Source organism: Canis lupus, chromosome X (assembly GCF_048164855.1).
Source record: "Canis lupus baileyi chromosome X, mCanLup2.hap1, whole genome shotgun sequence".
NCBI lineage: Eukaryota > Metazoa > Chordata > Mammalia > Carnivora > Canidae > Canis > Canis lupus.
The window spans coordinates 7,063,487-7,089,483 of record NC_132876.1 but is presented as its reverse complement, the minus strand read 5'-3'; the positions used below and the strand labels follow the sequence as shown (position 1 = coordinate 7,089,483).

At 41.8% G+C, this 25,997-nt stretch overlaps 1 long non-coding RNA gene across 1 annotated transcript; it reads left to right on the top strand.

The window, feature by feature from the left end:
- Positions 1-451: 451 nt before the first annotated feature.
- On the top strand, positions 452-25,624 carry LOC140627677 (uncharacterized). Its single transcript, XR_012026324.1, has 3 exons — positions 452-654; positions 19,286-19,383; positions 25,497-25,624. It is a non-coding gene; the product is annotated as an uncharacterized lncRNA (long non-coding RNA).
- Positions 25,625-25,997: the final 373 nt, after the last annotated feature.

The window sequence follows — 25,997 nt, the reverse complement described above, 5'->3', positions numbered from 1 at the left end:
ATATCTGCGACATTAGGCTCCAAGGGTTTCAGGTGAGCAATCATGAGCCTGCTATTGAAAAGATCTGTATTTGGGGGAACAAATCCACATTTAAGCTATGCTCCATGTGGATCAATTAACCATTTGTGAGCTGGACATGTAAGGGACTGACTCACCAATGGACTTTTGGAACAGACCCTTTCCCTAAATTTGCCTCCCTGCTTATAAAATTCGAGGAAGAGAAATTGTCCAAGCTGTGCCCTGTCTGGTGTGCTGGTGTTACCTGGCAACAGCTCCTACTAGGATTAAGGTTAAGGACAAGGAAACCCAACTTGCAAACAGATCAAATAACACAATCTAATTTCCATAATTAAGGTTAGAGACATTTGGGAAGATTGGAAATGTGGTTTCATTCCCCCAACTCTTTGGAACACTTCCATTTTCCCTTCTCTTTTGTGGCTCTGATTGGGGTAGAAGCTAAGACATGTGTAGAGAGAGGCAGCCGCCAGGCCCTTGTTTATCCCACAGCTACACCTGTGTCTCAGCCATCAACACCTGGCTCTGGGGATCCCTCAGCGCTTCGCCTTGGAGCAGGCACCAGGAAAAATTGCTGTTACAAGTTGCTGCAGCACGACCGCTACTGCCCTATATGTAGACTTCTCTGTAGTTCCCCAGGTAAGTATTTGGTTGAAGAAGTAGATCAACTTTTTGAGGGAGAGGGAGGGCAGGGCATAGAGGAGGAAGAGCACGGGAAAGATACAATCATCTCCCTGATGATTAATCAGTCCCCAAAACACAAACAGGACGAGGGGTTTTCTCATTGTAGTTGGTATCTGCCACCAAAATATTGGTTTTATTTTGCTTTTGTTTTTCTTTCTTTTTTTTTCCCTCCTGTACATTTTGGCACTTCTCACTGTGTGTTTCAGGTGACAGGATGGAGGACACTTAATGACTTTCAGGAAAACACAGTGAAATCAGAGTGAAAATTGAATGTGATTTCTCATGGTGCCCAAATAAGAACCAATCTCCCAAATCCATTCTGGTACATTCTTTCGAACTTTTTACAACATAAAAACATCTAACCTGTATTCAGAGCTATGAACCAGACACAGTTCTTGGTACTGAATTCATTTATGCTGAACAACAACCTCATGTGGTGAGGTAGTGTTTTTAGATCTATTTATTGTGTTTTTTAGACCTATTTATTAAGTTTAATCACATGCCATACTAAAGTATACAGTTCTATGGTTTTTAATATATTTACACATATGTACAACAATTGCCATGATCAATTTTGGAACAACCTATCACACCCAAACGAAACCCCATACCCATTAGCAGTCACTTCCTGGTCTCTCTCCCTCCAGTCCCTAGAAACTACTAATCTGTTTTCTGTCTGTAGATTTCCCTATTTTGGATATTCCATATAATTGGAATCATATCGCATGTGGCCTTTTGTGCTTGGCTTCTTAGGATAATTTTTCAAGGGTCATCCATGATGTAACGTGGATCAGAACTTCACACCTTTTATGGCTGAATGATATTCCATTGTGGATTTAGACCTTAATTTGTTTATCCATTCATCTATTGAAGGGCATTTGGGTTGTTTCCTGTATTGGGTTATTGTCAATACTGCTGCCATATACACTCCTGTGCAAGTTTTTGTATTTTCATTTCTCCTGGATATAGACCTAGAGGTGGAAGTATTTTCATGAATCTCCCTTTTACAGGAGAGAGAAGTGAACCACTGAGAGCAGAAGGGGTAGAGCTGGGATTTAATCCAGGAAGGGTTGTGAGGGAGCCCATGCTGGCTTTTCCCCATGGAGTCATATGTCTCTTTCACCAGAAAAGCAGTGCATTGCGTCTCACTAATCCAGTTGAGCATACTGGCTTTAGAGTTACTCTGATGGGGGTTCAAATTCTGTCCCACTTCCTCACTCTGTGACCTTGGGCAAGTCAGTTAATCTCCATGAGCTTCTTTTTCTGTAGGATGGTCGTGAAAGCAATAGCAGTTGTGTCGTGGGTTACTGTTATTATGAGGATTGAAGGGAACATCACATGTGAAATTCTAAGCATAATACTTGCCTGGCTCAGTAGCTTTTAGCTGTTGTTGTTATTATTATTATTAGCTTCTCCAGCACCTATGGCAATCCTGTATAAATTCTAGTTCAAAGTGACATTAACAATGAAATCTGTAATGTTTGTCACTGAGTGCCAGGACAGGGTGGGAGTCTTCCAAAGGAAAATGGTCTTTATGAATTGCAGGAACTTGAGTGAGTACCCACACAGTTTGGAGACTGACCAGGGGCAGAAGTGCCCACTGACCTGTTGGGCACATCACTCCAGATGGACTTAGTGATCAGGACCAGGAAGTCAGCTCTATAGAGTTTTTAGGAAGTTTAGACACATCAGTAAGGTTTCTCATACATACTTGACATGAGTGAGGTTGTATAGTGTGGAGACTATAGGTGAGGACTCTGGTACTAGACTGCCCATATCCAAATCATACTCTATCTCTTATGCACCGTGGAGCTTGGGCAGGTCACTTAGCATCTCTGTGCCTCAATTTCCTAATTTGTAGAGATAATAATAGCGCTTACCTCACAGGTCTGTTGTGAGGACAAAATGAGTTCATAGACATAACTCACTAGGAACCCGGCACATAGTACGTCCTATATATGGGCTCATTGTTACTACTGTTCCGGTTCCTGCTACTATTCTGTTGACTCATAGCCAACGGGCTTTTCAGGTGTCTGTTGGCCCAGTGAGATGCTACTTATGTGGATTGTGTCTTGTTTTTGTTATTGTTGATGTGAGACAAATGGCCCCAAAGCTTAGTAGTTTAAAATAACAACCATTTTGTTAAGCTCACAGATTCTGTGGTTGAAGAATTGAGGTGATTCTTTTGTAACTTGTGGCATTAACTAATGTCCCTCAGTGGCCCTCATCTGGTATATGGACTGGTCTGGAGAATCCACGATGATGTTATTTCTGTATCTGGTAGCTGGGTAGGGATGACTCACAGATCAGGACTGCTCCCAGAGCACTTTCCATCAGCCTCCTCATGTGGTGTGGGCTTTCTCACAGCATGGCAGACTCAGGGGTTCCAGTGCATAGGCAGAAGTCACATAGCATCATCTGTCACAGAACCAGGGTTTGAACCCAGCTCTGTTTGTCACCAGAGCTTGTATTTGTAATGAGCCTTTCTCCTTGCTCTAGGCTAGAATGGGATGTGTAGAAAGACATCTCATTGGTATGGTAGAAAACTAACTACATATGACAATTTTCACTGAAGTTATTCACTTGGTTTCCTCCCATGGTCACTTTATTATTGATAAATACAGCTGATGTTTCCATTGCACGTGATGTGATTTTGAGAGAGAGGAGGGAAACAAAAGGAATTCCTTTTCCTCAAAGACAATCAGGTTTATTCTTGCTCCCAGAGAGCTTGTAGTTTTCACTTAACTCAAGAAAAAAGAAAAAATACTAACCAAGAGCCAACTTGAGGAAACAGCAGTTGGGAGCTGCTAAGATATATTTCTCTGAATTACCAAGTGTTATGTGTAGGGGGGAAATGGGTTTATTGAAATGCAAAAATATACAGTACATGTTATGCTAAAAAGAGCCTATGGTGTAATTTAAATTTAAGTATGCTACCAAAAAAAATCAAATGTGGGGTAGGCTCACTTTTTCTATCCTGAAATTGAGTCTGTCCTTCATACAATAATTACAGTGATTACACAATCATTGTTTAGAGGGATCAATGATTTTAATGTAACTGATGTTGTATGCATTGTAGGCTTTAGAAAAACATTATGCCTATGACTGAGATAAGGCCCAAACTGTTGAAATTCATATGTGTGCAGGTTTCTTTGTTTCATTAAGATGACCTTGTCAGGTAACATGGCAAAATGACAAGTTCATATCATCTGTTCTGCGATTTTAGTCCGTTTGGTTATGAATGTCAGCTTTAGCAAGCCTGCAAGATGAGAGTTGAGAATTTAAGGTTATTGTATTTTCCTAGGTGAGGGTTCAAGAGAGATTCTCAGTGAATTCAGATTCAGGTAATATTTATTTAGTACCTTCCCTGTACCTGGCACCGTACTGGGCATTTTCATCTCATGCTAGCTCAATTAATCTTCCTTACAACTGTTTGTGGTTGCCTGAGTCTGGTTAGATTATGAATGCTTGTGATTATCACACTTGCCTTTGTGGCCTGGAAGGCTTTTCCCTTCTTTCAGAGATCCTTCAAGGCTTGGCTTAAATGACCCTTTCAAAAGATCTCTTACTCCTCAGAGGGAGCAAGGCCTTCCTTCCAGCTACTTCCAGAAAGCCCATTCTCTGTGATCATTTCCAGTCCTTTGCAGACTAATCAGTATTAAAGTCTCGGAGTGATTCCTTGCTTAGTTTGTTTCTCTCATTAACGTTTAAAGTCCAGCAGGGCAGGGGATTTTGTCTGTCTTGTGCTTCATCGCAACCTCAATGCCTACTTAGTCCATTGCCTGACACATAGCAGATGCTCAAGAAACATTAACTGATAGGCTGATCCAGAGAGAATGATTGGCTTGCACATGATCACACAGTTGGCATCTGCAACAAGGAAGAACAGTTACTAGATTCATGATTTATCCTTCTGTTTGTCCTCCAGTAAACAAACTAATGGTTTACAAATAAGTTTCTGCCTAATCAGAAGTGTGGGTGTAAGTAGTATCAGCTGAGTCAGGTTTTCTACTAAGAAGTGTAAAGCGTGACAAATAGAAATCAAGTTTACTTTTTAAGCAGTTATTCACAGCAGATTGTTACAGTGGTTTAGAAAATAGGACTTTTGGAGCCAGAATGTCTGGGTTGGAATTCAGTGTTGGTATTTACTCTATGTAGGGCTGGAGACAAGTTACTGAGTCTCACTGTACCTTGGTTTCCTCCTCTGTGAAGTAGGGATAGTCATTATAGTAGAATCCATTCCTGGCCTTTTCCAGCTTTTGGTGGCTGCTGGCCGTCCTTGGCTATATCGCTCCAATTTCTGCCTCCATGAGCACATTGCCTTCTCCTCCTCTGTACCTCTGAGTGTCTCCCTCTGCTTCTCTCCTATAAGGACACTTGTGACATCACTTAGGGTTTGTCTGGATATTCCAGGATAATCTCCTCATCTCAATATCCTTCATTTAATCATATCTGTAAAATCCCTTTTGACAAATAACATTCACAAATTCTAGGACTTTGGGTACAGTATCAGCATCCAGCACCACTTCTTGTGGAGGAGGCTATCACCTTAGTGTTGAAGCACATGCTCTCCCAGTCATCTATGGTGTCCTGGTCATGGCCTCATGGTGCCTTACTCAAAGCTTCCTCTACATTCAAAAGTCTGCTGTGTCCTGGGTGGTTTCATGTCTTCATGCTAACAGCGCACAGAGTACCCTGGTCTCACAGTTCTCTGGACCCCCACGTAGTAATGAGCTCTATACTCTAGAGGCTCCTCATCATTATTGTCAATGTCCCTTTGATACCAGGAACTCTAGTGTCTCACTCTCTGTCACACCACTGATTCATCCATCTTTCTTATATCCTTCCTTCTCTATTCCTGCTTTTTAAAAATTTTATTTATTTTACTTTTATTTTTTATTTTTTAGATTTTATTTATTTATTCATGAGAGACACACAGAGAGAGGCAGAGACATAAGCAGAGGGAGAAGCAGGCTCTCTGCAGGGAGCCTGACGTGGGATTCAATTCCAGGACTTTGGGATCACACCCTGAGCCGAAGGTAGATGTTCAACCACTGAGCCACACAGGCACCCCAATTCCTGCCTTTTTAAAAAAAATTAATAGCATTTAACAAGTATATCCAAAATATCATTTCAACTTATAATCAATTTGTAAGAATATTAATGAGATTTTATATTCTTTATGAAAATCATCAAAATTCAGAGTGTATGTTTTATTTACAGCATGTCTCAATTTGGCACTGAATTTCATTGGAAATGCTTGATCTGGTTTGAATTGGGGCTGGCTAGTGCACCTGAGGAACTAAATTTTTTATTTTAATTAATTTTAAAACTTATAACTGATTCAGTTATTGGGAAACTTTTAAGTATATTTGGGACATCTTGGGTAGATGTACTCATATGCTTATATGTACTCCTGATTTTTTATCTCAAAAATGATCTCTGGTCCAGTTAGCCCCCCTCCTGGCTTCTCTGCCTTTCCTGTCCAGAAATAGTCCAGCTTTACAATATCCTTTTTGCCTATTGGCATATATCTCTTTATTTTTTTTATTTTTTGTGGCATTTATCCTATAAAACTCTAGATTATCTAGCCTCTTTGCTCCAACACTCACTCAGACCAATGAGGATAGCTAAAGATCATAGCCCTCTGTGGATGCGGGCTACAGTGACATCACAGTCTCTAATATCACCTGGGGCCTGACAGTCCTTCCCTGGTTCCTAATCAGCATCCTTGTCCATTCCCCTTAGCAGCAAGTTTAGATACCTGTTTCCTGCCTAAAGCCTTAAACCCCTGGGGTACACAAATCTTTCTTTTTTTTTTTTTTAATTTACTTTTTTATTGGTGTTCAATTTACTAACATACAGAATAACACCCAGTGCCCGTCACCCATTCACTCCCACCCCCCGCCCTCCTCCCCTTCTACCACCCCTAGTTCGTTTCCCAGAGTTAGCAGTCTTTATGTTCTGTCTCCCTTTCTGATATTTCCCACACATTTCTTCTCCCTTCCCTTATTTTCCCTTTCACTATTATTTATATTCCCCAAATGAATGAGAACATATAATGTTTGTCCTTCTCTGACTGACTTACTTCACTCAGCATAATACCCTCCAGTTCCATCCACGTTGAAGCAAATGGTGGGTATTTGTCATTTCTAATAGCTGAGTAATATTCCATTGTATACATAAACCACATCTTCTTTATCCATTCATCTTTCGTTGGACACCGAGGCTCCTTCCACAGTTTGGCTATCGTGGCCATTGCTGCTAGAAACATCGGGGTGCATGTGTCCCGGCATTTCATTGCATTTGTATCTTTGGGGTAAATCCCCAACAGTGCAATTGCTGGGTCGTAGGGCAGGTATATTTTTAACTCTTTGAGGAACCTCCACACAGTTTTCCAGAGTGGCTGCACCAGTTCACATTCCCACCAACAGTGTAAGAGGGTTCCCTTTTCTCCGCATCCTCTCCAACATTTGTTGTTTCCTGCCTTGTTAATTTTCCCCATTCTCACTGGTGTGAGGTGGTATCTCATTGTAGTTTTCATTTGTATTTCCCTGATGGCAAGTGATGCAGAGCATTTTCTCATATGCATGTTGGCCATGTCTATGTCTTCCTCTGTGAGATTTCTGTTCATGTCTTTTGCCCATTTCATGATTGGATTGTTTGTTTCTTTGGTGTTGAGTTTAATAAGTTCTTTATAGATCTTGGAAACTAGCCCTTTATCTGATATGTCATTTGCAAATATCTTCTCCCATTCTGTAGGTTGTCTTTGAGTTTTGTTGACTGTATCCTTTGCTGTGCAAAAGCTTCTTATCTTGATGAAGTCCCAATAGTTCATTTTTGCTTTTGTTTCTTTTGCCTTCGTGGATGTATCTTGCAAGAAGTTACTATGGCCGAGTTCAAAAAGGGTGTTGCCTGTGTTCTTCTCTAGGATTTTGATGGAATCTTGTCTCACATTTAGATCTTTCATCCATTTTGAGTTTATCTTTGTGTATGGTGAAAGAGAGTGGTCTAGTTTCATTCTTCTGCATGTGGATGTCCAATTTTCCCAGCACCATTTATTGAAGAGACTGTCTTTCTTCCAATGGATAGTCTTTCCTCCTTTATCGAATATTAGTTGCCCATAAAGTTCAGGGTCCACTTCTGGATTCTCTATTCTGTTCCACTGATCTATGTGTCTGTTTTTGTGCCAGTACCACACTGTCTTGATGACCACAGCTTTGTAGTACAACTTGAAATCTGGCATTGTGATGCCCCCAGATATGGTTTTCTTTTTTAAAATTCCCCTGGCTATTCGGGGTCTTTTCTGATTCCACACAAATCTTAAAATAATTTGTTCTAACTCTCTGAAGAAAGTCCATGGTATTTTGATAGGGATTGCATTAAACGTGTATATTGCCCTGGGTAACATTGACATTTTCACAATATTAATTCTGCCAATCCATGAGCATGGAATATTTTTCCATCTCTTTGTGTCTTCCTCAATTTCTTTCAGAAGTGTTCTATAGTTTTGAGGGTATAGATCCTTTACCTCTTTGGTGAGGTTTATTCCTAGGTATCTTATGCTTTTGGGTGCAATTGTAAATGGGATTGACTCCTTAATTTCTCTTTCTTCAGTCTCATTGTTAGTGTATAGAAATGCCACTGACTTCTGGGCATTGATTTTGTATCCTGCCACGCTACCAAATTGCTGTATGAGTTCTAGCAATCTTGGGGTGGAGACTTTTGGGTTTTCTATGTAGAGTATCATGTCATCGGCGAAGAGGGAGAGTTTGACTTCTTCTTTGCCAATTTGAATGCCTTTAATGTCTTTTTGTTGTCTGATTGCTGAGGCTAGGACTTCCAGTACTATGTTGAATAGCAGTGGTGAGAGTGGACATCCCTGTCTTGTTCCTGATCTTAGGGGAAAGGCTCCCAGTGCTTCCCCATTCAGAATGATATTTGCTGTGGGCTTTTCATAGATGGCTTTTAAGATGTCGAGGAATGTTCCCTCTATCCCTACACTCTGAAGAGTTTTGATCAGGAATGGATGCTGTATTTTGTCAAATGCTTTCTCTGCATCCAATGAGAGGATCATATGGTTCTTGGTTTTTCTCTTGCTGATATGATGAATCACATTGATTGTTTTACGGGTGTTGAACCAGCCTTGTGTCCCAGGGATAAATCCTACTTGGTCATGGTGAATAATTTTCTTAATGTACTGTTGGATCCTATTGGCCAGTATCTTGTTGAGAATTTTTGCATCCATGTTCATCAGGGATATTGGTCTGTAATTCTCCTTTTTGGCGGGGTCTTTGTCTGGCTTTGGAATTAAGGTGATGCTGGCTTCATAGAACGAATTTGGAAGTACTCCATCTCTTTCTATCTTTCCAAACAGCTTTAGGAGAATAGGTATGATTTCTTCTTTAAACGTTTGATAAAATTCTCCTGGGAAGCCATCTGGCCCTGGACTCTTGTGTCTTGGGAGGTTTTTGATGACTGCTTCAATTTCCTCCCTGGTTATTGGCCTGTTCAGGTTTTCTATTTCTTCCTGTTCCAGTTTTGGTAGTTTGTGGCTTTCCAGGAATGCGTCCATTTCTTCTAGATTGCCTAATTTATTGGCGTATAGCTGTTCATAATATGTTTTTAAAATCGTTTGTATTTCCTTGGTGTTGGTAGTGATCTCTCCTTTCTCATTCATGATTTTATTAATTTGAGTCTTCTCTCTCTTCTTTTTAATAAGGCTGGCTAATGGTTTATCTATCTTATTAATTCTTTCAAAGAACCAACTCCTGGTTCTGTTGATCTGTTCCACAGTTCTTCTGGTCTCGATTTCGTTGAGTTCTGCTCGAATCTTTATTAACTCCCTTCTTCTCTTGGGTGTAGGATCTATTTGCTGTTTTTTCTCTAGCTCCTTTATGTGTAAGGTTAGCTTTTGTATTTGAGTTCTTTCCAGTTTTTGAATGGATGCTTGTATTGCGATGTATTTCCCCCTTAGGACTGCTTTTGCTGCATCCCAAAGATTTTGAACGGTTGTATCTTCATTCTCATTAGTTTCCATGAATCTTTTTAATTCTTCCTTAATTTCCTGGTTGACCCTTTTATCTTTTAGCAGGATGGTCCTTAACCTCCATGTGTTTGAGGTCCTTCCAAACTTCTTGTTGTGATTTAGTTCTAATTTCAAGGCATTATGGTCCGAGAATATGCAGGGGACAATCCCAATCTTTTGGTATCGGTTCAGCCCCGATTTGTGACCCAATATGTGGTCTATTCTGGAGAAAGTTCCATGTGCGCTTGAGAAGAATGTGTATTCGGTTGAGTTTGGATGTAAAGTTCTGTAGATATCTGTGAAATCCATCTGGTCCAGTGTATCATTTAAAGCTCTCGTTTCTTTGGAGATGTTTTGCTTAGAAGACCTATCGAGTATAGAAAGAGCTAGATTGAAGTCACCAAGTATAAGTGTATTATTATCTAAGTATTTCTTCACTTTGGTTAATAATTGATTTATATATTTGGCAGCTCCCACATTCGGAGCATATATATTGAGGATTGTTAAGTCCTCTTGTTGAATAGATCCTTTAAGTATGATATAGTGTCCCTCTTCATCTCTCACTACAGTCTTTGGGGTAAATTTTAGTTTATCTGATATAAGGATGGCTACCCCTGCTTTCTTTTGAGGACCATTCGAATGGTAAATGGTTCTCCAACCTTTTATTTTCAGGCTGTAGGTGTCCTTCTGTCTAAAATGAGTCTCTTGTAGACAGCAAATAGATGGGTCCTGCTTTTTTATCCAGTCTGAAACCCTGCGCCTTTTGATGGGGTCATTAAGCCCGTTCACATTCAGAGTTACTATTGAGAGATATGAGTTTAGTGTCATCATGATATCTATTCAGTCTTTGTTTTTGTGGACTGTTCCACTGAACTTCTTCTTAAAGGGGAATTTTAAGAGTCCCCCTTAAAATTTCTTGCAGAGCTGGTTTGGAGGTCACATATTCTTTTAGTTGCTGCCTGTCTTGGAAGCTCTTTATCTCTCCTTCCATTTTGAATGAGAGCCTTGCTGGATAAAGTATTCTTGGTTGCATGTTCTTCTCATTTAGGACCCTGAATATATCCTGCCAGCCCTTTCTGGCCTGCCAGGTCTCTGTGGAGAGGTCTGCTGTTACCCTAATACTCCTCCCCATAAAAGTCAGGGATTTCTTGTCTCTTGCTGCTTTAAGGATCTTCTCCTTATCTTTGGAATTTGCAAGCTTCACAATTAAATGTCGAGGTGTTGAACGGTTTTTATTGATTTTAGGGGGGGATCTCTCTATTTCCTGGATCTGAATGCCTGTTTCCCTTCCCAGATTAGGAAAGTTTTCAGCTAGAATTTGTTCAAATACATATTCTGGCCCTCTGTCCCTTTCGGCGCCCTCGGGAACCCCAATTAAACGTAGGTTTTTCTTCCTCAGGCTGTCATTTATTTCCCTTAATCTATCTTCATGGTCTTTTAATTGTTTGTCTCTTTTTTCCTCAGTTTCCCTCTTTGCTATCAACTTGTCTTCTATGTCACTCACTCGTTCTTCCACCTCGTTAACCCTCGTCGTTAGGACTTCTAGTTTGGATTGCATCTCATTCAATTGATTTTTAATTTCTGCCTGATTAGCTCTAAATTCTGCAGTCATGAAGTCTCTTGAGTCCTTTATACTTTTTTCTAGAGCCACCAGTAGCTGTATAATAGTGCTTCTGAATTGGCTTTCTGACATTGAATTGTAATCCAGATTTTGTAACTCTGTGGGAGAGAGGACTGTTTCTGATTCTTTCTTTTGAGGTGAGGTTTTCCTTCTAGTCATTTTGCTCAGTGCAGAGTGGCCAAAAGCAAATTGTATTGGGAAAAAGGAAAAAGAGAGGAGAGAAAGAAGGAAAGAAAAGAGAAAGAGAAAAAAAAAAGGGAAGAAAAGAAAAAAAAACGAGAAAAAAAAAAGAAGAAGAAAAAGAGAAAGAAAAAGAAAGGAGAAAAAAAGGGGTTGGGGGAAGGAAACAAATCAAAAAGCAAAACAAAACAAAAACAAAAACAAAAAAAAAAAAACAAAAAAAACAAAAAAAAAAGGAACCACAGGGGAGTATCTTCTGATTCTGTGTTCTTTAAGTCCCTTGGCTTCTCCTGGAAGTTGTCAGTCTAGCTGATCTTCTGGGGGAGGGGCCTGTTGTGCTGATTTTCAGGTGTTAGCAGTTGGGGGAGCTGCTGTGCCCCTGCCTGGTGCAGGGCTCAGTGGGGGTTGTTTACCCCGTGAGGCCGCAGGAGGAACAGCCCCAGTGGCGGGGCAGCTCTGGAAACCTGGATTCAGCTCCGGAGCTCTCCGTCTGCAGGGCCTGGAGGCTCCGGGGCGGGGCCGCTGATCTGCTCAGCTCGGGGCAGGAGCGTCCTTGCTGTCCTGGGCCCTCCCGGCCTCTGCCTGTCCCGGGGGGAGGCGGGATCCTGGGCTGTGTCCCGGCGCCCTGTGCTCCGGAGCCTGCGCTGGTGGATTCGCGCTCCCCGGCCGCGCAACCCCCTCCGCGGAGCCGCCGCCCGAGCCCCCCGAGCTGCTCCTGGAACCGCGCAGCCCCCTCCGCACGGAGCCTCTTCCTCTGCCCGAGCCCCTCCGAGCTGCTCCCGGGGCCGCGCAGCCGGTGAGGATACCAAGGAGAGGAACGCGAATGTCGCAGTTCTCAAGTGCAGTCCGCCCCTCCCACGTGGTAGATTTTTGGCAACTTGACCCTCCTTCCTCCCGATTCTAACGCCCTCCGGAGCCGTCCCTAGTGACGTCACCCACAAACCTTTCTTAATCCGAATTAATCTGGAGGAGGTTTTATAAATCAGAATCTTAGGCCCTACCCCTAACCGAGCCTATACTGTTTCCAGACTTTAGACATTCCCAATTGCTTTTAATCATTTCTAACGTACTTTATATAAGGAGATCAATGCATTTGCATTTTTCCAATAATCCTTTTATTGTCCTATCAGGGAAAGTAGCCAGTTTGCCCTGTTAAGATCAAAATAGCAAAGCTGAACTATATGATATTTGAATCCCAGAAGAACTTGGGTAAGGATTCAAATACTGTGAGTCTCAGTCTGGATGGTTAGCCCAACCTTGCAGGAAGAGAAAAATAAATATGAGTAGGAAATGGCTATTCTCTTTGAAAGTAACTGAAGGTCCATCAGTTGGTTCTTCTAGGTCATTTTTGTAAGACTTGCAAGGAAAGGTAGTGTTTCTTCATTCTGTGGCCTCATTTTACTGATGTAGGGAGAGGTGGGAATATTGGAGTCCAAATAGTTTCAAATTCCACATGAGCAGTGGAGTGCCACAACATCCTCTGTTCCCTTTGACCCACTGCTACTGCTGCACTTGGGACCTTGAAACAGTACATGGATGTTTCCTTATGCAGTTTTACCTCATCCATTGCTTTTCATGCTCCTTGGTTCAGACCTGGGAACATTCTAACAAATGAAACAAAAATAAGCCAAAGAATCCCTGGGGCAGTAGGACCAGGCCTCCAAGACCAAATTGCACTCTGTTCTCCTGGAACTGAATTTACTATGAATCTCTGCCCAGAAATGCTGGCCTTTTCTTCCATTCTGCCAATAACAGGACCTCAGTGTTCTGGAGCTTTATGGATAGCTCCTTTTAGAGCTTCATTGTAGGATATGGATTCAGGCATCCATTTGGGGTTATGTTCCACATATATGGCTTTCAGTATTCTAACATTTTATACAGAACCTCCCTTGTTCATGGTACTGAGCTAGGTACACAGAGAAGACTAAAGACATGACATCTTCCCTCAAGGAGCTTGTATAGTAGATAGTGGGGGTAATGGTGTCCTGGAACTGGTTTGAACTAGCTCATGAGAGCTGAGCATTAAAGTTTTAGGAATTTGGAGAGCTGATTGTTAAACACGACCATTAGTGAAAATTAAATTATATAAACCTATGGTACATTTTATTAAAAGCAAAAGTAAATAATTATTTTTTGAATTGTTTTACTGTATTATTGTCCATGCTTTTGAGATCATTTACATCTATTGTATTTGTGGAAATACTAGATAACGGTTTACTACTGAGTATCTCTTTACAGCTCTGTGTTCAGTGACATCAGATCGGCAGTTTGAAATTGGCCATGGTGGGAGTATTTACATCATGAAAATCAGCAAATGCTGTATGTAAATCAGGACTTTTTTGAGTCTCTTGTCAAACATCTACAAGTGCACCACTGGCTTGGCAGGGAATGAGTTAGAGAAATGCCATCATGGGAGTTCAGAGCAAGTCCTCTGTTGGGATTAGGGAAAATGCTTCAGGGAGGTGAGGACATTTGAGAAAGACCTTGCAAGATGGATCAGATTTTATCAGGCAGAGATTGATAGGTCTGGTAACCTTAACAGAGGGAAAAATGAATAAGGTCATGGCAGGGAGAAATCACTGAACATAATTGGGGAACAGCTAGGACTGTATGTGGCTGATACACGAGGCCAATGGAAGTTGATAGTAAAGATAAGGATGAGAAAGCTAGGTGAAGCCTAATTGTGAAAGGTTAAAAAGTCACAGTGAAGAGCTTGTACAAAAGTCAGTGGGAAATGGGGAACCATGGGAGATTTCTGAGCAGAAACATGACATCTTGGGGGCCATGCTTTTGACATTTTGCTATACCGGGCTTATCCAGGAGGGCCAGAAACAGGAGGTCCTTGCCTAGTTAGTAAGGCCATTGATTCAGTGTTGTGGTGGTAATAAAGACCTGAATTGGGAGTGCTGGCTCAGGAAGGAGAAAGGAGGAGGGTCCTGATATAAGAGACATTTTGAATGCAGGTTACACTATTCATCTGTCTTTTGATGCCAGCAAGATTCATTGCTATCTGGTGTCTTGGCCACGTGATAAAAGAAAAAATATATAGAAGCAGATAAAATACATGTTTTTAATGGGAACTATTAACAAGTGTTTTGCTAGTCACTTTTTGATTTGACTCTCAAAAGGAAATGTGCCTTTAATGTGAGTTCAGGAAGATGAATAATAGGATTTAAGATGTTTAATATGGCTAAACTAATTCTAGGAGTCAGTGTAGTAAGGTAGTTCCCATGGTCATGGTTCCACAACTTGACCTTTAGAAAATTAGTATGGTAAAAGGTTAATGTGGTGGAAGAAACAATCTCTCTTTCTCTCCCTCTGTTTCCCTCCCTCCCTCCCTCTTTCAATCCCCAGTAATTAAATATATATTCTGTTTTCTTTAGCAATATCCATGACATCTGGCTATGGGGCAATGGGATCCTAGAAGTGTTTGGGCATCCTTACCATACCTTGAGTGAGAGAATTGAATCAAGTATCAAAAGTTTTCTTCTAAGGAGGATTGTGTGCTGAGTCTTTCTCTTTTCACCCCTCTCCACCTCTCTTCCTCCATTGAAAGCTCAGGATTTTTGGTTGTATCAAAAGGTGCCTGAAATTTTTCCAAAGTGGTGTTTTAAGAAAACTCATGGTCTGTGGGCACATCAAGTGGGCACGACATTCCCACTCTCAAGAACACAAAGTTTTCTGCTTCGCTTTTGAGATTTCTCAGCAAAGGTAGCTCCCTACATTCCCTCATCTTGAAATGTAATAGAGATAAGATTTCTGCTGACACCAATTTTATTAAGATGCTTGTGCTTAAACTAGCTAAAGAGATTTGTATGTGGAATTTACATTCATGCTGAGTGAGAAGAGTGTGTGGTGGTCCATCATGTGAGTTTTGAGGGGGCTCTTGGAAATGACAGGTCGCTGGGAGCAGATATGGCTGAAGGTATCCAGAAGAGGCAATGGGGGAGGATTGGCATGGATATTCCAGAGGTGGAGCAGGCTAAGGACTGGGGGAGAATAGGTTCGAAGGAAGTGTGCTGTGGCTGCTGATGGATTGTAGTGTGGTGAGAGGTATTGAGTGGACATGCATACTACCTAGAGGGCAGTTGGACATTCGCTTTATTGCTTGTGGGCAACCCTGTGGAGGTGATGTCAGGCAAAGAGTATGAGGGAGATCTGCTGGGCTAGTGCTCTCCTTGAGACTTGAGTCCAGGGACCTGGCATCCTGAGCATGGTTTTCTCAGATAGTGGGTTGTTTTTGTTATGTTAGTGTGGGCAATTCATTGGAAAAGGATGGTGTTTCCCCCCACCCCCGATTCATATGTTGAACCCCTCATCCCCAGTGTGATGGTATTTGGAGGTAGGGCTTTGGGGAGATAATTAGGTCACAAAGGTGGAGCCCTCTTGAATAGGATTAGTGCCTTATGAAAAGAGGCCAGAGAGCTATGTTGTATTTTTCTGCCATGAGAACACAATGTGTCACAACATGGGATGGATTTTGAGGACATGGTACTAAGTGAAATAAGTTACACAGAGAAAGACCAACGCCATATGATCTCACTTACATGTGAAATCTTAAAAAAAAAAAATAACATCATAGAAACAGATCAGATTTGTGGCTACCAGAGGCCAGGAGCAGGAGTGGGGGAGTTGGACAAAGGGATGTCATGCACAGCATGGTGACTCTACCAGAAGTGCCATATGACATGCAGGAAAGCAAGGAGAGTAAATCCTCAGCATCCCCATCAAAAAAATAAATAAATAAAAGATACGAAGTGAAGTGGGCAGCCTGCAGCCCAGAAGAGGGTCTTCAGCACAACTCAGCCGTTGAGCTCTGAGCCTCCAGGACTGTGGGAAATACATTTCTGTTGTTTCAGCCAGAAACATGATGTGGAACTGTGTTAGAGCAGCTACCAGAAGATAATAGTGGGTGCAGGGAGAACAGTTGGGAGACTACTGGTGACAGATGACACAGGCCTGGCTGCATCGTTGATGTTGGAAATGAAGAATGCAAGGTGGATAGTAGTTGTGATGACAGATGCTGATAGACACAAGGGGAAGGAAAACTGAAAGAAATTTTAGAAAAGGGATATCTGATACATTTATATGATGCCAGGGAGGGTCGGCTGCAGACACAAAGCTGGGAACCACAGCACCAGGGTGGGGAGTCTTCAGGTACCGTCAGCTCACATGCAATGCACAGTCTCCAAATTTTTCCCTGAACTCTCTGGGAGCAGATGTGTTTCCAAATGGCAGTCCCTTCTGGAATGGGCACCAACCTTTTCCTCTTTGTGTGTTTGTTTTTTCCAAAGCTGACCCCAGGCCCTCTCTCCACATCATTTCCTAACCTCCTGACCTGACCTCCTTGGGGCCACCCCCCAGAGGGGCTCAGAAAGCCTCAGCTGCAGCAGAGAGGGGGGTTGGGCTAGAGGCAAGCCCAGCACAAAACACCTCTTCTATCTGCATCTGGGGCTGGCTTTGGGGGTTCTCTGCTCCTCTCCAAGAACCATTCAAGAAAACCTCTTTGTCCTTGGCCTTCAAAGGTAATCCAGCAACAACATTCTCTTCCCCATGAGAAAAGAGCCAGGACAGTCATCACTGTGATCCAAGGTCCAGGTTTCACACTCCAGTTCCCAGAATAAATCTCCCAACTCCAGAGCATATCTCTCTGTGGCAAAGTGCCCAAGCTTAGTCAATGGTGCAGTTATATTCTAAGTAGTAGTATGATAGCTCTCACGACATTCCAAGACAACTGAAGAATTTGGACCACCTTTAGACTCTGTTACAACCAAATCCTGTGCCGAGTCAGCTTTACTCCTCCACTCTATTTGAGCATGCTTCTAAACTGGAAGTGAGGAAGGTTCCCATTTTCTGTCCCCAGATCGATAATTGCTGGATGAAAGTTTTCTTTTCCAGTGGAGATAATTAGCTAGTCACCTTTATTCTTTATTTCATCCTGAAGTCCAAGCCTTGCATTGGCTTATGTTATTTCAAGAGTGATAACCAGAGGAATGGTGTGAAGAGGGAGAGGGGGAGCTTGGCAGCAAGAGATATTAGTGGAGATTTTTTTTTCCCTCAGCAGGAGGAGTTGGGAACAAGACTCTAAGCTGGGAGGAGGTGAAGGAGAACTGTATGGGATTTGCAAGCGTTAGCTCTCCACCAGCTGATTGGAACCCCTGAAAGCTGAGAGATTGTGCCAGAAGAAGGAGGGTGCTCTGCAGACATGCTTGCTTCTTGATCCTGGATACTCCACAGCCTAGGGAGCCAGATAGGCCAAGGCTGGGCTTAGAATTCTGGCTACATGACCCTGAGACTCAGTTTTTTTTTTTTTTCATCTTCGACCCCTCCTTTCCCCTCTACCCACATCTGGTCCACCTGCATATCCTGCAAGTTCCATATCCAAAGCATATTCCACGTTTGCCTACTTCTCCCTGCCTCCTCCAGCAATACTCTAGCCAGTCCCTGACTGTCCCTCACTAGGACTCTCAGTGTCACTGTTCTCCCTACACTCACTCTTGCCTCCTTCAGTCCATTTGCCAAAGTAACCTTCGGAAAATGCAGATCAAACACAATCCTCCAGTGGCTTGCCATTGCCCTTGGAAGGCGGTTCACACTTGAGAGGTTTTTCCATTGGTTTCAAGGTCTTCACTGATCAGTCCCTGCCTGTTTCTCTGGCTCCATCCCCTGCACTTTTCCATCTGGCTCACTATATTCCAACCCTTCCCTCCCCCACCCGCACGCAGGGTCACTCCAGTTATAGAACACCAGGGTCTCTTCCCTGCATCAGGGCATTTGCTCGACTGTCCCCTCTGCTTGGGGAACTCATGTACCTATGCCCATCCACCTCCAATCCTTGCAGGATTAGATTCTTCTCATCCTTCAGGTCTTAATTCAAATAAAACCCTCTTTCTTGTCCACTCTATCAAAAGGAGCACCTTGCATGGCATCACTCCTTTATTGTTTTATTCACGGCACTTATCATCCTTTGGGGTGTGTGTGTGTATGTGTGTGTTTCATCTTTACTGCTGGTTTCTCCCCAGATCATAAACTCTACAAGAACAGGTGCCTTAATTATTCCCCCCCTGGTCTTTCTAGCATCTAGAATGGTGCCTGACACATCATAGGTGCTTAACATATTTGTTGAAAATGAATAGACGAATGAATATTAATACAAATAAGATGAATACATTGTTGCAAGGATCAGGTGAAATAATAGAGGAGGCAATGATTTGTAACCTGTCTAGCACCATTTTTTTTTTGCAGTTGTTCCCATTATAAACCTTGCATTGTTGATTCCCAGGAACTCCTATCCACAGAAGATAGGAAATGGGCAATTCTTGGCTGCTGTCCTCTGCCTTATGCTCTGACCACCCATGTTCTACTGATTTGTTTGGTGACTTTTCAGTGGCTGCTTCTTCACTACCCTGTGCATTTCCAGCATTTATTTTGGCTTAATGGCCCATCATCCCATTTTCTATTTCTAAACACAGTAAAGCCTGATTTGTTAGGTGAAAGAACTTGAATTTATTTGAGGAAACTGTTTATCCATTCACAGTAATCCCTCGCCCCTTTGTTGGAGGGCTTGGTTTAGGGGTATGGTGTAGGCCCATTAACCATGATGGAGGTTTTTGTTGTCGTTATTTATTCATTTGTTTCCAGTATGATTAACATAGATTGTTATATGAGTTCCAGTTGTACAATATAGTAACTCAGCAATTGTGTACATTACTCAGTGCTCGTCAGGGTAAGTGTACTCTTTTTTTTTTTTTTTTCAGAGCCCAATATGGGGCCCGAACTCAACAATCCTGCGATCAAGACCTGAGCTGAGATCGAGTCAGATGCTTAACCAACTGGGTCACCCAGTTGCCCCAGGGTAAGTGTACTCTTAATCCCCTTCACCTAGTTCACCAATATTCTTCCAAGATAGATTAGATGTAAACAGTTGATTCTCTGTGTGGGAGTGCCTTTCAGAGAGCAGCTTAAAGATAAACGCTATTGCCTTTGGATAAACATTAAAAATGCTGGGACACTTCTCCCAAGGATGTTTTTTACACCACCCAATTTTGTCTTTCCCCAAACCATTGAGTGGGAACTTCAGTTGGTTGCTTGAGTCACCTGCCATAGGCCTCTCCAAATAGTAAATCTTGCCTGGCTTTTTCAGCCAAACCAATCCCTTATGCCATCCGTAGAAGTACTGGTTTAGGTGGTGGCCACTCCTCTCCTGAGGGATGCTGAGGGAGGCTGGGCCACCTGGCAGGCTCAGTGTAAATGGTTGTGACACCAGCTCAGTGGCAACGGCAACATTGCACTTTACAGGGGACCTTGTGGCCTTCCTCAAAGGCTTTCCCATAAATTATGGATTTCCTCAAGGGCAGTTTGAAGAAGCTGCCTCCAAAAATGGGATATGTAGGCTGTTTTTTGACCACACAGTTTTTCAGTAAGCCAAACTCATATCTCATATCCTATCTCCTAAAGCCACTAACTGTCAACACTGAGAAAACTTTAGGAGCCCTGATCTCTAGCACTCAGATGTTTGTTCCTCAGCCAACAAAGTTATTCTCATTGTTGGCCTTGAATTCCTGTTTAGATTTTGATACATATATTTGTCTCATTTGTTTGAATTTAGCTGTGTCTCTCAGGAATAAGATTCTCTTTTGCCTTATTCTTTTGGTAGTGTTTTTCTTTTTTAACTGTGGTAAACCTTACAGAAAGACATGATGTCAATTGTAAGATTGTTTTCACTTACAATAGAATGGAAAACACAGAACAGCACATCAGGCTCAGTTGGCCTGGACGGGAGCATACAGCTGCACATTTCTTAAAACCTTAATAAGGGGGCACTTGGGTGGTTCAGTGGTTGAGTGTCTGTCTCTGGTTCAGGTCTTGATCCCAGGGTCCCAGGATCGAGTCCCACGTCGGGCTCCCTGTGAAGAGCCTGCTTCTCTCCCTCTCTCTCTCTGTGTGTGTGTGTGTGTCTCATGAATAAATAAATCTTTAAAAAAAAACCTTAATTAGGATCCTTCATTTACTTCATCTTTTATCAACTGTCAGATGACATTGTAAAAGTAGTTAAGACTCCCAGGACCTTAACGTCTTGAAACTCCCACTCTTGACCAGAAGAGACTGACAAATGACATCATTTATTCTGAGAGCAGGTTGAATTTTAGCTTCCCAGTCAACACATTGGCAGTCATCTCTTGCTTTTCCACTGTTAATTTTAGGGATACCATCATTTGCATTCTGCCGATCTTCCCTAGAGAAATAAATGTCCCTCGTGAGTAAGAAAGTGTACACTAGAGTGAAAACTGCTGGAGTGCTGTCAGGATTCTGAGGGTCAGAGAAGCCAAAATCCAAATCCTTGCAAGAGCAAGTTGTTCCAATCCATTTGCTGTGAAATCCTCCTCACTGTTTTCTCTTAGTCCCAGTCTTGTGGTACATCTGTAAGCCAAGTGCCTCATTGCTATGAATAATAAATCCTCTTTTAGGGGACAATGGTAAGTGAAAGAAGTCAGTCAGATAAAGGCAAATGCCACATGATTTCATTCATGTGGAATTTAAGAAACAAATGAGCAAAGGAAAAAAGAGACAAACCAGAAAACAGACTTGACTCTAGAGAACAACTTGATGGTCGCCAGAGGGGAGAGGAATAGGGGGATGGGGGAAATAGGTGAAGGGGATAAAGAGTACACTTATCCTGATGAGCATTGAGTAATGTATGGAACTGTTGAATCGCTCTCTTGTATACCTGACACTCATAGAACACTATATGTTAAACTGAACTGTAATTGAAATTTTTAAAGAATACATTTAATTTAAAGAAAAAAGAAATTCTCTTTTACAATATGCTTACGCCCTGCTAGGGAGGAGAGAGCCTGGCCTGGCTGCAGCTGCAGGGAGCCTCTGCAAAGCTGAGGCTTGTGGGGGAGGTGTGTCTTGCCCAGAGCATCTGGGGCTGGGAAAATCAAGGAAAGATGCATCTTGAGGGAGGTGGGCATGGTTGAGATCAGAACACCAAAGAAGGGAATAAATAGGTCATCAGAGGAACAGAAAGGTTGAGATGCTGCTGTGTGTGGGGGGAACAGATCTGGGGAGAGGAAGGTCAGATGTCATGGGTTGAGAGGTAAGTGAGTGGGTGGGCCTGGGAAAATTCTTGTGTGGTAGGTGTGGGGAGCTAGGACCCGCATCTGGCTTTTTATTTGCTTTCCTTGTCATGTGCGTGGGAGAACCAATCACATTTCCAACCGTGATCACTGACCCTAATCACCTGTATCCTGCTCTGAGCAAGCACATGCCTTCTTCCAGTGGTGAAAAAACTTTTGTTCATGGGAAATACTTTTAGGAAATAAAAATATTCACTGGCCTCGTGTGTCCCCATTCAAGGTGGAAATCACTATATGGAGTTTATGGCAAAAAGAAAAGAAAAAAGAAAAAAAATGCTTACAACTTAGTTTACCTGCTTTATTGAAGACCACCAATGAGGAAATCGGCACTGCTTTGAAGTCACTGCAGTTGATATCCAGACACATTAGAGAAATAGCTCACCAGGAGGCAGACTTCTCATATTTTCTCCTGAGGTGGGAGAGCAGACCATAGTGTCAACGCAGGCTCACCATTTGTGTATAGGTCCTGAGTTACTCATCATTCCTGAGTGTAACACAAGTTGTGTAGATGTATTCTAAAATGACTTTGACTGGTTGCTATGGTGACAGTGGTCTCCAGAGTTCTGGAAAGTAGGCTTCATTGAAAAGGTGACATCTGAGAAAACATTTACAGGAAGTATGGAAGTGAGCCAAGAGGATACCTGTGAAAGAACATTCTAAGCTGAGAGGAGAGTAAGTGCAAAGGCCCTGAGACAGAAGCTTGCCTGGCATATGTGAGGAACAGTAGGGGGCTAGTATGATATGGTCTCCAGACATTATTTAGGGAGACAGAAGTGCTGCCAAGCAGGGAAAACCTTTGGCTGAAGGCAGTTTTCCATTGCTGTAATTGGCACCATCTGAGACCCCGAGTAAGCGAGCGATGGAGGACTCTGGAATTCAATGGTGACAGACAGTTAAAATAAAGAGACATAGAGAATTGTGGTTAAATGCAGAGGCTTTGTTTTTAAAAAAATGTAAGTTGCTCTGTAAAAGACACTGTTAAGGGAATGAAAAGACAAGCCAAGACTAAGAAAATATTTGCAAGTCACATATCTGATAAAGGACTTGTGCCAAAATCATACAAGGAAACTCAACAGTAAGAAAACAAACTAACCAGTTTTTAAAAGTGCAAGATATCTGAGCAGACACCTCAGCAAAAATTCATACAGATGGCCAATAAGCACATGCAAATTAAAACAACAAGGACATACTACTGCACACCTATCAGAATAGCTAAAATCCCAAACACTGACAGCACCAAATGCTTCAAGGATGTGGAGCAACAGGAACTCTCATTCATTGCTTCTGGGAATGTAAAATGGTCTAGCCACTTTGGAAGACAGTCTAACAGTTTATTATCAAGTTAAAATATGACCCAGCAATCACATTTCTAGGTTTTCATCCAAGTGAGTTGGAAACTTATGTCCACAGCCCATGAATGTTTATAGTAGTTTCATTCATAATTACCCCAAACGGGAAGCAGCCAAGATGTTCTTCAGTAGGTGAATGGATAAACAAACTGCGGGCACATCCAGACAGCGGTAAAAAGGGATGAACTGCTGATACATTCAACAACCTGAATGAATCTTATATGCATATTGCTAAGAGAAAGTCACCGATCTGAAAAGGCATGATTCCATCCATGTGATATTCTGGACAAGGCAAAAGTACAGAAGCAAGAAACAGGTCCGTGGTTTCCCGGGGTTTGGGGAATGGGGACGATTGACTAGGTGAAGTACAGGGGATTATTATTTTTTAGGATGGTGGAACTATTGTATATGATATTATACTTGTGCATTTGACCTTGCACATTTGTCAAGACCCATGGAACTTTATAGCATGAAGAGTAAACTGAATGGACACAAATTAAAAAAAAAATCATTTTGCAAATGGGAGACTCCCAGGATGGAATGTAGACCATGACAGAAGAACCTAACCTCATTACAAATATTTGAAGCCACCTCACTGAATGAGACAGGGGTGGAGGGAAGTTTCCTAAGTAACTTTGGAAATGTGTGGGGTTGTTAAGACCAAAGGCAAAAGAATCTGCACATAAATGCCAGGCTCTAATTCATAAAGGTGTTTCATGAATGAGTCTGATATTGCTCTGCATGTTCACTGAGATGGAACAGCTAAGTCAATGGATGGCAGGTGGTGGGAACCAGGAATCTCATTGTTGGAGAGGGAGTCGAGATAAGCAAAGGGGTTGGAGTTGGAGACATGTTTAGCTTAGTATAGATACAGATGGTTACATGGAGAGCTACATGTGTTTAAAGGCTCACATGTAGGTGAGCCATGTGAGGCAGGCCCCTTAAGGAGGCACTGTCACTGTTTCGATCAGTATTTCTCTCAACTGCTCCCTCTCTCCTTCTTTCATCTTTTGGTCTGATTCAATCTGATGCCAACCTTTCCAGTGAGATGAAAATAAAGCCATGGCTTCGAGATCTAACGACATGTTGCTTATTGAAATTATTTGAAAGGAAGTGTCACTGATAATGTATTATCCAGTTCTGTCTTGGGTAATAGTAGCCAGGTTCTCAAAATATATGGAGGCCAGACTCCAAATTTGCATGTACAGAGCTACTCTTTGAAAATGAGCTCTACCAGTCCCTGCTTCATTAATTTTGTGGTGCTTACTTCATTAACTAATTTAGTTTTCACTTCATTAATTTTCCCAGAATCTCTTTAACTTTTTCAATGCCAGTAGCAATTCCTCTTGCACATTCACATGATGGAAATACATGCTTGCATTTCCCCTCCCCCCTTGCTCTCTTTCTTCCGCAGTCTCATATGCATACCACACTTGATTCTGCAACTTGCTAATTATCTGTGGGAAATATTTGATCCCAATGTTTATTCTCAGTACTCCCAAAGATAGGTTTCTGCAGTTTTTTCCTTCTGTCTTTAGCTTTCATGCTCAGGGACAGAGCCTAAAGAAGACCTACAGTGTTTTGGCTTTAAGATCAAGGTCAATAGCCCTGAATTAGATGTTTCTGGGACCTTTGGATCTAGATTCTTACCTCTTCCAGGAATGGAGATGTGTCATATTGCTGTTTTGAATTCACAAAATTCATGTGCCTGTGACAAAGTAATAATGACCTGTATAGATATGATTACCAGGCACTAAATAACAGCAGGGGAAATCCTTTCATAAAATCTGAACCTAATTTATAATGGGGGAAGGAAATTACAGATATGCTCAGTGTCTGCATTTGAAAATGACGGTGCCAACTGAGCTTTTCTATAAAATCCATGGTGCTGGGTAGGGCAAAGAGAAGATACGAAATAGAAGTCAATTGTATAAGTTCAGCACTGCATCCCTGTATTGTCCCTCTGGGACAATAGCCACTCAGTGGAAAACATGTTGGTGTTCTTAGCTCTCTGGACATTCGAGTTGCTTAGGAGTAAAAGGACTCTCCCTATCACCTCATTTACTGCACAGCAGATGCTGTTCTTTGATAAAGAGCTGAGCCATAGAGGTATCTCAAGACCTTCTTTGGTGGGCCTTCAAAACTTAGACTTGACTATATATTCTTTGTCAATTCTGCCAAATTATTTTTTTGGAAGAACATTTTCTGATGCAGCCCACAGCTAAAATCAAAGGCTCAACTTAGTACAAGGTTTCAATGAAAGATCATGTATTTTAAGAAATTACTATGAGATGTCCCCCACACCAGACTGGGTAGATGACTTGCCTGACCCAGTAGAGCCTTTGCATTTGTGAGCTAGCCCACTATAATGTGTGTTTCCTCAGCAGGGATGATATGTGTGGGAGTATTTAATAAATCTTTATAGAACAAATGAGGCTATTATAGAATGAAATTTTGGTGTTTGTTATACGTTCCAGAACTTTGAACACTTAAAGTTTTAGAAGATTTGCATCGGCTAAAGATAGAATAAAAGAAGAGTAACTACCAACATGACCAATTTCTTTTGTACAAGTGAGAGTCTGTGCTAAGGACTTCCTCTTAGTCAATGAAAGCTGCTTCATTTGCTAGGTAAGTGTGATTATCACAAGTCAAGCATTCATAATACAGCTAGGCCTGTTCCATTTTTCTTCAGTTTAAGACATTTCATAAAGCAGGAGGACCTAATTAAACAATGGCTAGCTTTTGGACCAGGAATATATTCACAATCACAGTGAATTAATTAAACACAACGAACTAATTTGATCATTTTTTTCTGGCTGTGGCTAATATTTGACATTTGGTATATTAGTTCTAAAATTATCAACTCCAAATTGTTACTACAAAATGAAAGGGCTGGGGCTTTTTTTCTTTTTCTTTATTTAAACAAATGCACCAGAATATTTCTCACTCTAAATGAACATTGTCCTTCAGACTAGTCT